This window comes from Cucumis melo, chromosome 5, assembly GCF_025177605.1.
Source record: "Cucumis melo cultivar AY chromosome 5, USDA_Cmelo_AY_1.0, whole genome shotgun sequence".
Classification (NCBI taxonomy): Eukaryota; Viridiplantae; Streptophyta; class Magnoliopsida; order Cucurbitales; family Cucurbitaceae; genus Cucumis; species Cucumis melo.
Genome location: NC_066861.1, coordinates 18173827 through 18189808, shown reverse-complemented (window position 1 = coordinate 18189808; position 15982 = coordinate 18173827). Strand labels below are relative to the sequence as shown.

General features: G+C 30.4%; 2 long non-coding RNA genes and 1 other non-coding gene across 3 annotated transcripts; 2 read left to right on the top strand and 1 right to left on the bottom strand.

The window, feature by feature from the left end:
* The first annotated feature begins 1638 nt into the window (after positions 1-1638).
* LOC107990553 (uncharacterized) lies at positions 1639-3281 on the top strand. The gene is made up of 4 exons (XR_007821255.1): positions 1639-2087; positions 2188-2262; positions 2340-2400; positions 3030-3281. It is a non-coding gene; the product is annotated as an uncharacterized LOC107990553 (long non-coding RNA).
* Positions 3282-9095: 5814 nt separating this feature from the next.
* Positions 9096-9167, top strand: TRNAQ-CUG (transfer RNA glutamine (anticodon CUG)). The gene has a single exon. It is a non-coding gene; the product is annotated as a tRNA-Gln (tRNA).
* A 3132-nt stretch (positions 9168-12299) lies between these two features.
* On the bottom strand, positions 12300-15680 carry LOC103485834 (uncharacterized). Its single transcript, XR_536949.3, has 2 exons — positions 15067-15680; positions 12300-12712 (listed from the first exon to the last, which is right to left on the bottom strand). It is a non-coding gene; the product is annotated as an uncharacterized LOC103485834 (long non-coding RNA).
* Between the last annotated feature and the right edge of the window lie 302 nt (positions 15681-15982).

Sequence of the window (15982 nt, the reverse complement as noted above, 5' to 3'; positions counted from 1 at the left end):
TAATCGATATTTTCAAGTTAAATATGTTTAGTTTTCTTCTTCTTATTGGTAATCAATTTGTTGATACGGTTATTCTTTTTATGGGTTTCCCTGGACTAAAAGTAGTTTGCTTGCATGGACATGAACTCAATTAAGTGTGCAATATATAATTCCTACAATGTTTAACTATGTTCAAATTCATGTAGTAGCCTCAAAAGAACAAAAATCATAAAATAAGAAGTAACGTGAATCTTTAATATAATTGATTACTGTTGAGGGTTGTCTAAGGTAAGACCCAAGTTCATATTCGGCTCAATCTCAAGACATCCTAAGAGTACACCAAGGATCCCATACGTCTCTAAATTTTGAATCAGAGTTTCAAGTATTGAATTAGTTAGATCAAGCTCGATCCTTAGTGGGTAATATCAATGTTATAGGTTAGTGATTAAAAGTTGTATCAATTTCAAGGACCATGCTAGTTCAATGGATATTGTAATAGTTCTTTTCTACCACCACGAGAAGTAATACTTTTGAGTACTTCGCTGAATTAAACACGCTAACTTAGGTCATAGAGTGTGTTTGACTTGGCACGACATCGATGTGAGGTCTTTTGTAAGTCGGTTCGAACGCATCCTTAAGTCTCTTCATCCTAAAGCCTATGACAGAGACGAGGTCTGCATATCGACAATTACTAAATTGACATCTATCTGCTTGAAATTCAAAATACTCCATTCAAAATGATGTGTTAAGCTGGGAATAATTACTGATACAATGGACATAACTATGCCATATTAATGTAGTTAATCCATTTTCTTATACTAATAGCATATATAACATAGGGCAATGGAGTTTCCCCGCCTTGTTTGAGGCGGGTCTTGACCCTACAGAATAAATGGATATCTCTACTTGCCACGTGATTTTATCTCATTTTTTTCTTCATTTAATACTTCACATTATTTTATCACTTTCAAATTCAACTTACATTCATTTATCCATATTACCTTTTTTTTTTTTCATTTTGTTATTTGTTATTTTTTTTTTCTTTTTTTCCCCTTAATTTTTAGAGTTGTTTGAAATTGCAGCTTTGCATTTTATTGATTTTGTTTTTTTTCCTCCTCTGGCATAGTTATTATCACAGTTCATAATAGTTATTTAAGATCTATGATTATGATAATTTATGTAACGCCCAAAAAATTTAGGAATTTAATATTATTATCTTAAGTACGATTTTGAGATTTTGGGTGTTATTTAAATGTTGAAGATTTTATCTTATGGAAATTTGATTTTATTGGAAAGTTTAAAATATCAAATTTTGTTAAGTTGGAATTTATGTTTGGGGGCATTTTGGACTTAAGGACTTAACAATTGAATTATGAGAATAGTGTTTTGACTTATGAAAAAAAAATATAATATAGTTTGTTAAAATAAAGATGTTTGGTTGGTTGAGAGGAGAGATTATGGGTTTTATTTGGGAAAAGATAAAAAGAAGAGAAAAAGAAAAATTTGGTGAGATTTAGATGAGGAGAGAGAAGGTTGGGTTGTTTTGGAAATACAATAAGGAAAAGGAAAAGGGAAATTAATATTGGGTTATTTTTTTTATATAAATGAGCCTTGGAACCCGTGCACAAGAGGAAAAAAAAGAGAAAAGGGGGAAGGAAATCCTAGCCGCCGCACGCCGCCACAACCGTCGCCAGCCGCTCGCTCCGCAGCCACCGCGTGCTGAGTTCCAGCCACCCGCCCGAGTTCTCCCGCCAGCTGTCGCCACAAAATCAGCCGCATCGCCAGCCGCTTGCTCAACCACACCGTCGCACGTCGAGCGTCGGTCGTCGAAGCCTGCGAAGCCCAGCCGTGCCATGCCTCCGCAACCCGAGTCCCACACCCGTACTTGACCCGAACAGTCGTGCCTCGCCTTTGACCCAGTTTTTGACCCGCGCCCCTCCTCCATGAGTCGATCGCTCCGCGCCAATGCTTGTCGAGCCGTTCTGCACGCGTGAGCTGCCTGCCGAGCCATTCTGCGCGCGCGAGCCGAGCCGATTTCTGCTTTCTGGTTGAGCCGATTCGCCTGTCTTTGAGCCGTCAGCCTGCTCCGGTCCTTTACACCTAGTTTTGTAAGTTGATTGGGTTTTGGAATACCCAGTTAAGAATTTAAAATTTGTTGGATATCAAATAATTTAATTTTGGGCTTAAAATTAAATTATTTCTCTCAAGGAGCATCTAGGACCATTTGATATTGGAGCGTTGGACTTCTCCAGTTAGAAGCTCAAGTCGCAACTTCGACCTAAGGTAAGTTACTTCATTAGAATGTTTGGAGTTTTTTATCGATTGGTGATCAAATTGTGAGAAGTTTGTGTTCTAACCAGTAGGACGTCGCTGCTGGGAAAGCGTGACCTTGCGGTTAGGACTCGTTGAGCAAATCTCCAGGTAAGAGATTCTACTACTAGCTCTACGAGTAGAATTAAGAGATCGCATACATTCTTGGTTATGCACATTGATGACTAGACTGCATAGCGACATGTGATTTGATGAGGATATGATATGATATAATGATGCGATTTGATGTGATGATATGACATGATGTTATGGTATGATATGATATTATGTTTTGATATGAGGATGTGACATGATGACGTGATGATGCTATGTTATGTGTATGCTATGGTTAGGGTGCATGTTAGCTTAGCCTATTAGAGTCGTACCTGCATGGGTGTCCTTCGGGATCACCACCTATTTATGACTGCGTAGTCCGACGGGACCGCCAGTCTGACATGGATATAGATATGATTCGAGTGATTCGATGGGATCCTCGCAGCCCGATTGTCTTAGTGTTTCCTCCGGGTACGCTACAGACCAGTTTGTCCTAGGTGTTCCCTTGGGTCACCGAAGACCAGATTTTGTTCCTACAGGAGCACATGTTGCACGTGTTCGGGAACGTGCCAGTTATTGGGTACCATTTTCAGGACTCTAATAGGAAGTTAACAGGCACCTAGCGGGACTAGTAGTGGGTCCCTTAGTGAGTATTTTATACTCACTCTTTCTATTTCATGTTTCAGGCAGGGGCAGAGGTAAGGGAAAGGGCAAGCTGGCGAGCGACCAGAAGTGACAGTGGCGAGCCATATGGATCTCTTGCTTCCGCATTATGTCCGAGTTTAGACCTTGAGTGTTTGCCTTTTTATTACTCTTTATTTGTTATTTCATTTCTTTAAAATTAGATAAGGCCCGAGTTAGGATTTTAATATTTGTTTACATATCGCATATTACTTTTGATTAGGTTTTAAATAATAAATTTTTGAGGTTTCGTTTCGTTTTATCCAAACTTTACAAACTTTATTTGTCTTTTGAAATTTTAACGGCTTCGACTTAGTATAAGGAGTTGGGTCATTACAATTTATGTGTATTATTTTTTTCCCTCTTTTTGTTTAAGACAAATTAGTTTTAAGGATTCACGTTAAAGAGTTGGTTCAATTTGTACAACTAGTGTGACCATTTCGTAAGAGCTAGCTTGATTCATGAGAATCTATCAACTACATCCTCGAGCAACAGTCAAACGGAGGTATGAATGCAAAATGTCAGAGGAAAATGATTTGTTGGACAGAGGCTATGACTGCTTTCTTTCCACTGCGTCCTTCCTTGTGTGTCAGAGAAATAAAGTGAGTGCACCAGAAAAGAAGGAGAACAAAATAGATTTATTCTATGTCGAAGCATCTAAAGCATAATTGCACACTTATACAATCTTTCTTGAGAGATAGGAGCATTTGGTGGAACTGATGAACTATATACTTGTTTCTGAATAGATTTGTGGGACAGAGGGGCTCATGGTACCTATTGCCCACCCTTCCTCTTCTACTTTGAGTATCGTGTGAATGGAGAGTGGTCAGAAGAGAAAGATGTCTTCATATAGAGTCACACACTTACTTTTTCTGTGCCGGAGACTAGAGAATGGGTCTAATAAACTCCCTTTGGCCGACTAACAGAATCACAGATTAAGTGTTATTCCTTTTTTCTTTATGAATTGAGAAAGAGGCGTTCTTGAAAGGGAAGGTAGAGGCAGTACTTCGAATGGCCAAGAGAGGCAACTTGACAAAGAAGGAATGGGAAATCGTCAAAGATGACTTCTTTGCTGGCGAAACAAATAAGTTGATATGAATAACATATAATAAGATAACAAACAAAGAGAGAACAGCTCATTCAACTTGAAGAAGACTTATGAATCTTTCAGTTCCTAATCTTCCTCTTTCTCTCCAACGCGGTCTTGCTATTTCATTCCTCTCAGGTGATCGACCAGAGGAAAAAACCGAAATAGCTTTCCCAACAGGCCTCATACGCGATATTGACAGTTCCATTCTCACTATTAGTTGACTAGTCGTTTTCCAAAGACTCGATTCATACATCTTCATATACTTTATTCGTGCAGATTTTGTACAAGAGCCCATGATTTATTTAGATATGACGGGAAACCGTTGCACCAGATTGATGAAAGCAAATTTACCATGAAGTAGGGGTAGTTCTCATGGAGTAGACATGCATGTGAATTATCCCGTTTGTTTTGTTGAAATTTAGAGATTTCTAAACATCTTAGGATGCCTATGAGGTCGAGGGTTTTGGATATCCTCATGATATATTGGTTTCATGCTGAGGGGATCCCCTTTTCACCCTTTCAAATTAATAAAAGTATGCTTATGCAACCACCCATTCAGTTCTTGTATTCTGATTAAAAATGTTTCTTACTCGATGAAATCATCAATGAGGGGACGAAGAATCCGAACTGAACTTGACTCTTCTTAGTTTTTTTTTTTAAATAATTTTTTGCTCCATAACAAAATAAAATAATCACATGATCGACATATTTTTTTTTTAAAAAATTTAATCGGTTAATCATCTTAGTTAACCATTCGTTAAATCCCAAACAAATTTGTTGTCTAGAGAACTAAAATTGAGTATTATTAAAATCTTGTGGATAGAAGTATCGGGGACAAAAAATATATGTATTTTCTTTTCCTTTATTTTTTTGACACAATGCATTCAACAACCCTGCATATTTGGAAATTTTTCTTAATAACACCCAGCAATGAAATGTTAATTTATATATCTTCATATTTCACAATGTACTGAAGAGCTGTTTTTTTTTGCTAATCATCTCTAGGAAGGTAATGGAGTACAATATGGAAGAGACAAGGATCAAATTCTACCCCACATTATGATTTTGTAGAAGTGGCTTTCTTCTTCTTTCCTTTATTTGTCCACTTCGATCACTTTTATTACGAGAAGCTGACGATTAAAGAATATTTTTTCTATTTCTTAACATGATTGTATTGACATTTTAATTTTTGCTTCACCTTTGGCTACGAACATATCTTTTAGATTTCTCTCATTTACTAATTGAAGTAGTGGATAAGAGTTTAGGTCATCAATCACTTGTATGTCTCTACGTATATCGTTAAAGTACATTAAACAAGCTTGGATCTTAGTTTATTAAATTAGATTATACAATCTAAATAATGTCAATGGAAATAACTCTTTATTTTATTAAATAAATAACCTGTTAATTATTACAAAGTCTGATATTTAGGATATAGATTCCAACAAAGTAAGAGTTATTTTAACCTTTATTTTTCTACCATAAAATTCAACTAGGTTGTTAGCATAACTCTCTTTCTCTCTTTGATGTTTTCAATACCAACTAGTCATAGCTTCCTAAATGAGCTAGTTTAGGACCTCTAATCTCACTTGCTTATATATAATGCTATTAATGTGTAAATGCCTATATTTGTAGAACCTCGAGCAATGTTCATGCATTGCATGCAATGCATTACTGGCCATTCGAAGTTAATTTTTCGGAAATATTTAGTAGTGAAACATACGTTAATAGTGCACTATTTCTTTTAGATTTAGAATCATTTTTAATGATTTTATTTAATGATTTGATGTCGTTTGTTAGTGCATTCAAGAGGTTGTCTCTTAGATCGAGATTCAAAACCAAAATGAGCTAAAAATGACAAAATGTGTCCAAGAAAGTAAGAAATCGAGACAAACGTTGAATAGAGAAGGAAAGACGAAAGGGTGCACAAAAGTAAGGCAATGTTGCCACCTTATCCTCGGTGTGAGTTACAAATAGGAAATGAGAAGTGTTTGGCGTACTTGGACACACATAGTGCAATGGTGCTAGCTAGGTTAAAGAGTCTTAAAAGTACTTTTTAGCCTAACTAAAAATAGAGGAAGAGATTTATCGATTCGTTTGGAGTCGGGATTCTAAAAGATCTTAAGGGCAAACCGAGAAGAGATTGACGAACTTCAACAATGAAGATTGTTTTGAGGTAGTTTGTCTTTTTATCTTTATTCTCCCTACTTTTTTGTTGTTGCAATGTATGTAGCATTGATGAGTGACTAAATGTTTTTGTTTTAGGGTGTTCATGAACTTATTATGATGAGTCACAAAACCAATAGAAGAAATGGTAATGACTTTGGGTTATATTTTATATTGGTATTTATTTAAAATAGTATTCTTTTTTTTTTTCTTTTTGAAGTTGGACGTCTTTTCCCACCAAAGTGCGACAGAAATAGTGGCATGTGGTACATTAATAGTAAAAAGTACTGCTAATTTTGAAAGTTAAAGACTTTTATGAATCATTATCCTTATCCTTTAAGTTTTAATTTATTTCTTGAAAAAGAAAGTTTTTACTTTTAAATTTCAACACATTAACAAACAGAAATGTACAGATCATAGAACAGAACCTTTTCTTCTTTAGAGGTTGGGTGGGGGACACAATTTTAACTTTTTCAATGGGATATAATAATTATTAGAAAACCAAACAAACAAAAAGTTCCACATTTTATTTTCTTGGAAGCTGCACTTATCCATTTTTAATTCATCCAAACAGGATTTGGCCTCTTAATCCTCATTTAACCCTTATTTGTTTTACTGTTCGATCGTTTCCCATTATCACTTTTTTAAAATTCAAGATATTGTTATTGGAAGAACTTTGAAACATGAGTTTTTTAATCCCTTACAAAAGTGTGAAACTTTTATGTTTGGAAGATAGAACAACAAAAATATAGTTTAAGTAATTTATAAATTGATATAAATTATTCATTGCTATAAATTATAATTAATTCTTAAATCTAAACATATAATGTAGATTTAATAAAGGTTTTTTTTTCAAAAGTAATAAAAACAAACTATTTATCATTTGTAGAAAAAAAAACCACTTAAGTATAAAAATTCATAACAATTGATTTTTTTATCTATACTGAATATTTTGTCCAGTTTACTATTCATTTTTTTTAATAAATTTCAAACAATATCCATTAATATTTTGTGCTGAGTTGATTCTCTAATATAATTATTGTTGATTATCAATATTCTAATTAATTTATATTAATTTAATTATTTTTGGTACTAATTTAATTTTTTTAGTTAAAAAGTATTATTTTATTTTTTTTATTTTATATATCAAAGAGAACCTTTGACAAAATATTTACACTTCATAGGAAAATCGAGTGTAATAATTAGTGGTTTTATATTATGAATTTAAATAGTTTGTCATTTTTTCTTAAATTCCCTTTTATTATTTAATTAATTAAAGTGTTAGTAAATTAATTAATATTGAATTTAATTAAATTGATATGATAATTGTTGAATAAGAGATTTTGGAACCAATTACAAATTGACATATCATTTAGTAAAATAATTGTATTTGGGACTAACTAAAAGTTGACATGTTTTCCAAATTAAATTTAAAGATAAATTGGACAATTCTAATGGTGTCATGTCTTTATTATGACAATTGGATCAAATTAATTATTTTAGTTCAATTAAATATTATTTACTTCAGCTAAAATTCAATGAGCCAAAAAATAAGTTTAATTTAACCCAAAATTAAATAAGACCCAAATTCATATAATAGACTGCTAAACTCTTGAAGTCAATGACCTTTAAAGATACAAGCTTTCTTCCAAAGTCCTTTGAAGATTCAAGGTCCTTTGAAGATTACAAGTCTTCTCTTCAAGATTCTAACTTCAAGAACACCCTCCAACTTTCTTTCAAGACTCTAACTTCAAAAACATTCTCGAAGATTGAAGCGAACATCACATGCTCTGCTTCCAAATCAAGCATGAGCATCTAACTGAGAGATAATTAGATGATCAAATTCTAGAGATTGAACCACATCACATCGAATCAACATAAATACAAGATCAACACAAGCTCAACTACACGAATCAAATTTCTTCGAAAATTTCGTGTGAACAATAATTATTTAATTTTACTTTCCACAAATCATTAAATTGATCATAAATATTTAAATTTCAGACATTAACTATCCTGTACATTAATATACATACATTAATTATATTTAAAATCCAGATATTAAAATTTCATATAATTAATATTTAAACCCATTAATATACATACATTAGTGTTTGGCTCACTTTTTATTGGTTACTTCAAGAATTAAAACTTAAAATGATATGAATTATCTTATTATTTAAGTTAAAGTAATTCTTTTTTCAAAAACTAATGTTAAAAAAAATAGCACCCTTCTAAATATCAAAAAAAAAAAAAATCCGTCCAATCTTACATATCCGTCAAATAAACTAATTATGAAATGACTACTAGATGGACTAAATTTAATTGGTCCAAAGTTTTTGAGTATTTTAAGAATATTTTCAATAGAGTGAAACGAAATAAAATATTTATAAACAATTAAATCTAGGAAAATATTTTAATTGTTTTGTAAATATTTACGAATAAAAGAATTTGACTTGAATTTTTATATTCGATAGAATTTTGAACTTTCAAACTATTAGATTGGAGCCTTATTAACTTTGAGATTACATATTATTTTTAACTTTTTAAGGTAAAATTACATAACATTTATCTTCATTTTTAAACAATATATATTACAGTGTGTACATAAACAAATATTAGATTACAAATTTGATGTATATGGAAGTAATGTGGAGAGTTGGAACCCTTTATTGACACCACTTTCCTGGTGTCGATAGAAGGTCTAAAGTTGAAAAATTAAATACTTTGTTGCTGCATACATGAGTTCCTATCTCGAAATGTTTAGTTCTTTTTCTGATAAAATAAATTTTATTATTTACTTTGAACAAACGTTGGTTCCATGGTCTAGTGGTTAGGACATTGGACTCTGAATCCAGTAACCCGAGTTTAAATCTTGGTGGAACCTATCAATCTACTTTATTTTTGCACATGTATTTAGGTTAAATGGTAGCGTATCACTCCTCTTTCTTTGATACTTAATTGCCAAAATAGCTTATATATTACATTAGGCTCAATTAGCTATTTTGTTAGGTTCAACTTTGTTCTAGATCTTAATTTGAGTTCTAACACAAACAAACTCTCTTCCAGACCTTCAAAATTGGTATACAGTTTTATCTTTTTTACTCAAACCTTATTATTTTCTCAATCACGTAATTACGTCATACTTGTTTTTATGTCGATTGATTTTTAACCAATTTGTTCATGTTTGCAACTAATTAAATTTTAAAAAATACCAGTATTGTGCATTTTAAAATTGTATTAATCATTTTATAAACATGTATATACTGATATGAATAGTTTTTTTTTTTTTTGTATGCGTGGGTATTAGAAAATTTATTGAAGATGTGTATTCTTTTGTATACTCTAAGATTTAGAAGTATAGATACTAGTATTCATACACAGGTTATTAAAGACGATGAAATCGAAACAATTCATAGTCTAATGAACGGATAACAATTACAAATAATATCCCCATTTCAAAGTTTGTAGCTTGTTTAGTTTTTTAAAAAAATCCAAAATCTATACCTTTTACAATTAAGTATTTAATTTTCACTTTATAAACTATGTGTGTATATAACGGTAAATCTAGATCTCTAGATGTTTGTGGGTTGGGAAAATCATTGGAGATGTTTGTTTCTTTATCATTTTGATCATTAATGTAGTTGATGATTTTTTTACCTTTTATCCTTTTATTTTTTTAAATTATTTCTCAATATATACTACTTTACTTAGGTGTATTTTCTGGTATATATCACTTATCCAAGCTTTCCAATAACTACTTCTTATCCAAACTTAATTTAATTTGTTTCCAACTTTTCGTACTTTTGTCATTTTGTTTATTGGTAGGTGTTCTCTCCCCCACGTTAATAAATCTTCTGTTTTAGGTAATTTTTTATCGTAATACAAAAACTAAAGGGATCTTTGAAAAATATAATAAAACGATAAAATATTTACGCTATAGAACAATTCTAAGAACTGAAAAAACTCATGAACCCATAATGAAAAATATCAAAAATGTCTCGTCAACAACGCACGTAATAGATTTAGCTATTGTTTGATACACGATCGTTTAGATTTAGATAGCCAAGTCTAAACGATTTATTTTCTCAATCCTATCGTTTAATTTGGTTACATGATCGTTTAATCAATTGAGTTACATGATCGTTTAGATTTGGTTACACAATCGTTTAGATTTGGTTACACAATCATTTAGATTTGGTCCTAAACGATTTTTTTCTTCAAAATTTGATAGACGATCGTTTAGATTTTGCTAAACAATTTTTTTCAAGATTATGTATGCACGATCTTTTAGATTTGGTTACCCTAATCTAAACAAGAGCAGGAAAAGAAAAAAGACGATGCATGCAGCGAACGAAAAAAAAAAAGAAAAAAAGAAAAAGACGATAGAAAGAAATCAGATTTGGTTACCCAAATCTAAATGACATAAAAAAAGAGAGGAAAAGAAGAAAGACGATGCACACAATGAAAAAAAAAAAAGAAAAAAATAGAAAGAAAGAGAAAAAAAAGAAGAATGATGGAAAGAAATCGCAGCGGAAAAAAAAAAGAGTAAAGGAAGAAAAACGATAAAAAATTCGTAGGGAGGAGAAGAAACATGGAAACAAAAACTTGAAATATTTAAAAAATGACTAATTTTATAAGCTTTATTATACTGTGTCATAAATATTTGAGTAGTTTGTTATATTTATGAAAATTTCCCAAAACTAAAGGTCATGGCATAGTGGTTCATTTTATATATAATAAATAGATATTGTAGTCCAGGTGACAATTTGAATTAGGAATTTACAAGTGACATATTTTTTCCATTTTGCACATAGGACAAAACAACTCGTCCAACCCAAATGATACACTTGATAAATATAATATATACTTAAAACGCCTAATATACCTTATACACATTTGATACACAACTAATATGTCTGAAATACACTTGATACATAAACATTGAAAATGAAAAAATATTAAAGGTTTTAAATTTAATAGCAACGAAGTAAATATGTCTAATAACATTAATTTGGGTAAATCAAGTAATGCGACAATTTGCAAATTATAAGTTGATCTTTATCAACTTTAGGGTAAAAAAAAAGTGAAACACTTTTTTACTAGGCTTTTGAGGATAAGAAGTGAGATGTTATAGTTCTATATGCTATTATAGTTGGGTTATAATAATTTTTGTTTAGGAGGTAGATTATTTTAGTTTTGTTTATAATGATGTGTGTTTGTGGTTTATATTTTTACAATAAATACATATTTTTTTATTTTCCAATTCTTTAACAAAAATTCAAAAGCTTTTATCATAAATACAAATATTTGGTACCTCAAGTGTGTATCAATTGAATATCAAATGTGTACCAAATGTATATCAGATATATAGCAGTATCAAATGCCTATTAGGAGAGTATCAAGTGTATATCAGAGGTTTATCAACTGTATCAAAGTGGATAGACTAGTACACCAATTGTATATTAGTAGTGTATGGAGTGTAGTAATGTACCAAGGTGTATCAATTGTATTAGATGTATCGGATATATCAGGTTTATATCAAATGTATCACGTGGGATTGATTTATTTATTTATTTTTCATTTTTGCAAAAATAAATAAGTTTTTGCTACGAGTCTATCTTTTTAAACTTATTTTGCCAAACATACCATAAGTCCAAATGTAAAATGCTTGGCTTAATATTTACAATTAGATATATTTTCAAACTCTATCTAAAGTAATCATTTTTAAAGGTGAATTCCCTTATTTTAAACATTCTTCTTGTGTCCCCTAGTCTATAAAATCTTGTGGTTAGTTATTTGTTATTTTATAAAGGAAAATACTTGAGTTTAGTTGGATTGCGGCCGTCTTCTATCTACTCGAAGCTTACCCTGAATAAAAGGTCACCAAGAGGAGATTCGATTTTTTTTTAGGTAAATCATTTGTGTGATAAATAGAAGAAAGACACAGTGATTAGGTATAACAATTGTGGGTACTATCCAAAACCACTGTTTAATGGCATATTGAGAAGACACACACTTAGTAATTGTTGTACCATTGTACCGAGAGTTGATAACAAAAAGAATAACTCACGGAACCACATAAAAACATAAAGAACATAGCAAACTTTGGTAACCCAGTTCGATGACACATCATCTACATCTGGGGGGTCTTAGACCCATTATAAGAGATTATATTGCTCGTGCAGTAATTGATCATTACAATGTTATAATTGAGGTACAACACTCTAAACATAAATCAACGTGCTGACCATGGATTGACTCAACAATCAGAACTATGTTGTACAAAAATAATAATTATAATAGTAATAGGATTACTCCCCCTTAATGAATAACCAGTTGCAATCTCAACCTCAAGCATCCTTGAATAGCAAATCAATATCTTATCTTCAGAATCTTGTATCGTCACACATTAGTTCTCGAAAGTACACCCTAAATGTTTACCACTCATCATAATATATTTTTCAATAATGTAGAATCACACGAGAACTTCATCTTTTGTCAATCACCACACAACCATATATAATAATCTGAATAATAATCTGAGTGAGGAAAATTGAATGTAATACTCCAAACTTTCTTGGAACAATGAGATATCATAACAAATATCCAAATCATCTCAACGACCAAATTTCAATGAAATGAAATTAATTAAAACAAATAAAGGAAGTAGGTGTTAGATTCCCTACACATATAACTAACGCATATCATACTTGAAATTCCTAAAAAATATAAGATGATAGATTTGGGATCACCTCTTCATCAAACACATGGATTAACGTCCCAATCTAAGCCTATCTAACTCTTCGAAACGTTTGGCCTCTTGAGTTAGGGTTTTCTCTATTGTTACAATTTCTTTCTTTCGTTCTTTTTTAATTATTTTGTTCTTATTCTAAGACCCCACTTGATAATAAAGACTTTTTTTTTTTCCTTTTTGGTTTTTCAAAATTGTCTTTTGTTCTTACAACTTTCTCCTCATTCACATCCAAATTCTCTAAAAATAAAAAAGAGATTTTAAAAACATATATTTTTTTTTTAAATTTTTAATACATGGCATCATTTTTATAATAGTCCTACAAATTAGATATCAAAACAACACATTAAGATAAATGTAGTATTTTACATTTTTTAAAATCAAATGATTATCAAATAGTTTTTAAATAATTACGTTTAGTTAGTAAAAATAAGAACTCGGAAGGAAAAACTACACCATTATTGTTGGTGTGCATATACAAGCGGGCATACATAGAAAAAATTGCACAAAACTAAAAAGAAAATCGAAACTACGGTTAATGACCAACATTCTAGATCTGTTTAATAAAACTATAATGTCAGTTAAATATCATAAATTATAGATCCAAACAAAATATCCCAACCATCATATTCTTTCATTTGATGATTTTGCAATTTAGACTACATATGCATCGATAAAAGAATTATTGTTTTCTAAACATGAATATTTGATAGGAAAGTAATATTGACAATGACAAAAAATGATTGCATTCATATCAAAATGTAATTACTCCTCATTAAATTCAACTTTTCAAGGCACAAATTTTTTTAAAATAAATCATATTATTTTAAAAAACACTGATTTGATAATTGTTTAGATTTTTTTTATAATAGTTTGATTTTCATTTTTGTTTGGGAAAAAATGGGTTTGTTTTATCACTATTTTCCTACACATAAACACTTAGCCAAATTAATAAGTTCTTAACTCTTTTCAGTCCCAAAAAATTGTTTTTTTTTAATTCCGAAAAAAGTTATGCATGAGTTTTTATCATTTATTTACAATAATTTTATATTTCTCTTAAAAAAACATTTGATTTTTTTCTTGTCGGATTTAAGAAACAAAAGAATAGCTTTTCTTTTCTTTCTTCTTTCTTTTACCATTTTACATCTAGTTTGATAACTACCTAACTTTTTATTTTTAACTTTTGGTATCGAAAAGTTAACCTAATATAAATTATCTTTATTTTTGTTTCTAAATCAAGATTTAAAACAATAGTTCTAAAATATAGTTAGAGCTTGATTAAAAATTCATAAACGATTTTTAAAAGTATTATAAATGGTTGTAAAGAAAAATTTGAAAATAATTGTAAGTAGACAAGAGTTATTTCAAAATTTTACTCAAATTTTGAATTCATTTGTAAGAATAGCTCATACAAAATGTGAAAATGACTTAGATAAATGAAAATATTGCTAAACAGATTGGTAAACTTTTCAACTTTTTTTCTTTTGTTTTTTAAATCCTATTTTAAAATTGTTATTTTTTATAAACAAAAACTATAAGCTTGGCAACTTATTTTGTTTTCTGTTTTTTAAAAACAAAATGTACTTTTTTAGCTTCTTTTTTTCACCTTCACAATTTTAAAATCAAAATTTTTGTTTTAAAAAAATTGAATTAGTTACCCAACACACTTATTTTTACAAATTGATTTTCAAAAAAAGAAAAAAAAGAAAACATCACGTAGTTGATGTTCAAACATTTTAAACAAAATAAGATGTTAAAGGTTCCTTTAATAAAAAAAAATGTTTAACAACAGCTTCCACTAAATAATTTAATTAGCAATGTTATATATATTTGATATTGCTTTATCCCCTTTTTTTTTCTTCCCAAGTGTTTCTAACACTAACTGAGATTCAAAATCTCTCATCCAAACATATCAACAATTAGTACAAACCACATACTCAGAGAGGGCTTATGGTGTTTCAATTCATATGTAGAACATCCCCACATGAATATTAAAAAAGAAAAAACAAAAGAGATCGATAAATTTAATTACCGGCTAATAAAAGAGATTATTCCTCAAAATGCTGTGAAAGCTCCCATCTTCCATGAATATTACCTTTAACATCTTGACAGAGTTAACACAAACATTGATTCATGAATAATCTTAAATCATCAAATTTAATCCAAAAACTTAAACCGATAGATATAGGTAAATTCAATATAATATCCAATAATAAAAAAGAGAAAAAAGAAAAAGAAAATTCGTAGAAGCTATATCAAAAGATATATATGTGCTTACAAGTAAAAAAGAAGGATCAACTTGAAACTAACTCAAGAGATCATTGTTATACTCGAAGAAAAAATATTTTAGCCAAGCGTTAGACTTGCCATGAGGACCATTATTGTCCTCGCAATTGTAGTTGAGGTATTTTATGTGTTTCACCTTTGTCTTCGTTTGATTTCAGGCCATGGCTCAAACTCCAAACTGATTTTCAAAATCGATATCTTGCGGCCTTGCATCGATAGTTTGTGTCTTGAAGTCGAGTAAGAGAGAAAATGTTAAGAAAAATATTTTAGAGGGAGAGACAGAAGAGAGATGAAGAACTTGTAAAAGGTTAGAGTCTTTGTGAAGAGTTCATACGTGTGTTTTGTATATATAAGGGAAGGGGGAGAATTCTTTGGATATGTGTACGTGTGAGGCCTACACGATCATTTTTTATTGAAGGACCATTATGAAAAAAAAAAAAAAAAAGTTTCTTTTTAAAAAATGTAATTAGGTTCAATTAATTGAGTGGGAATCTTAGGTGAACTATCTAATTGGGGGGCTTTATATTTTTTAATATTTTCTTTTGGGTGTAAACTAAATGACAAACTGATAGATTAATTAAAATTTAAAAGTGGTTCACTTAGAGGTCCACTAAGAATTTGATTATATATGTAAACAATACTATGAGATATAGAATTTAGTC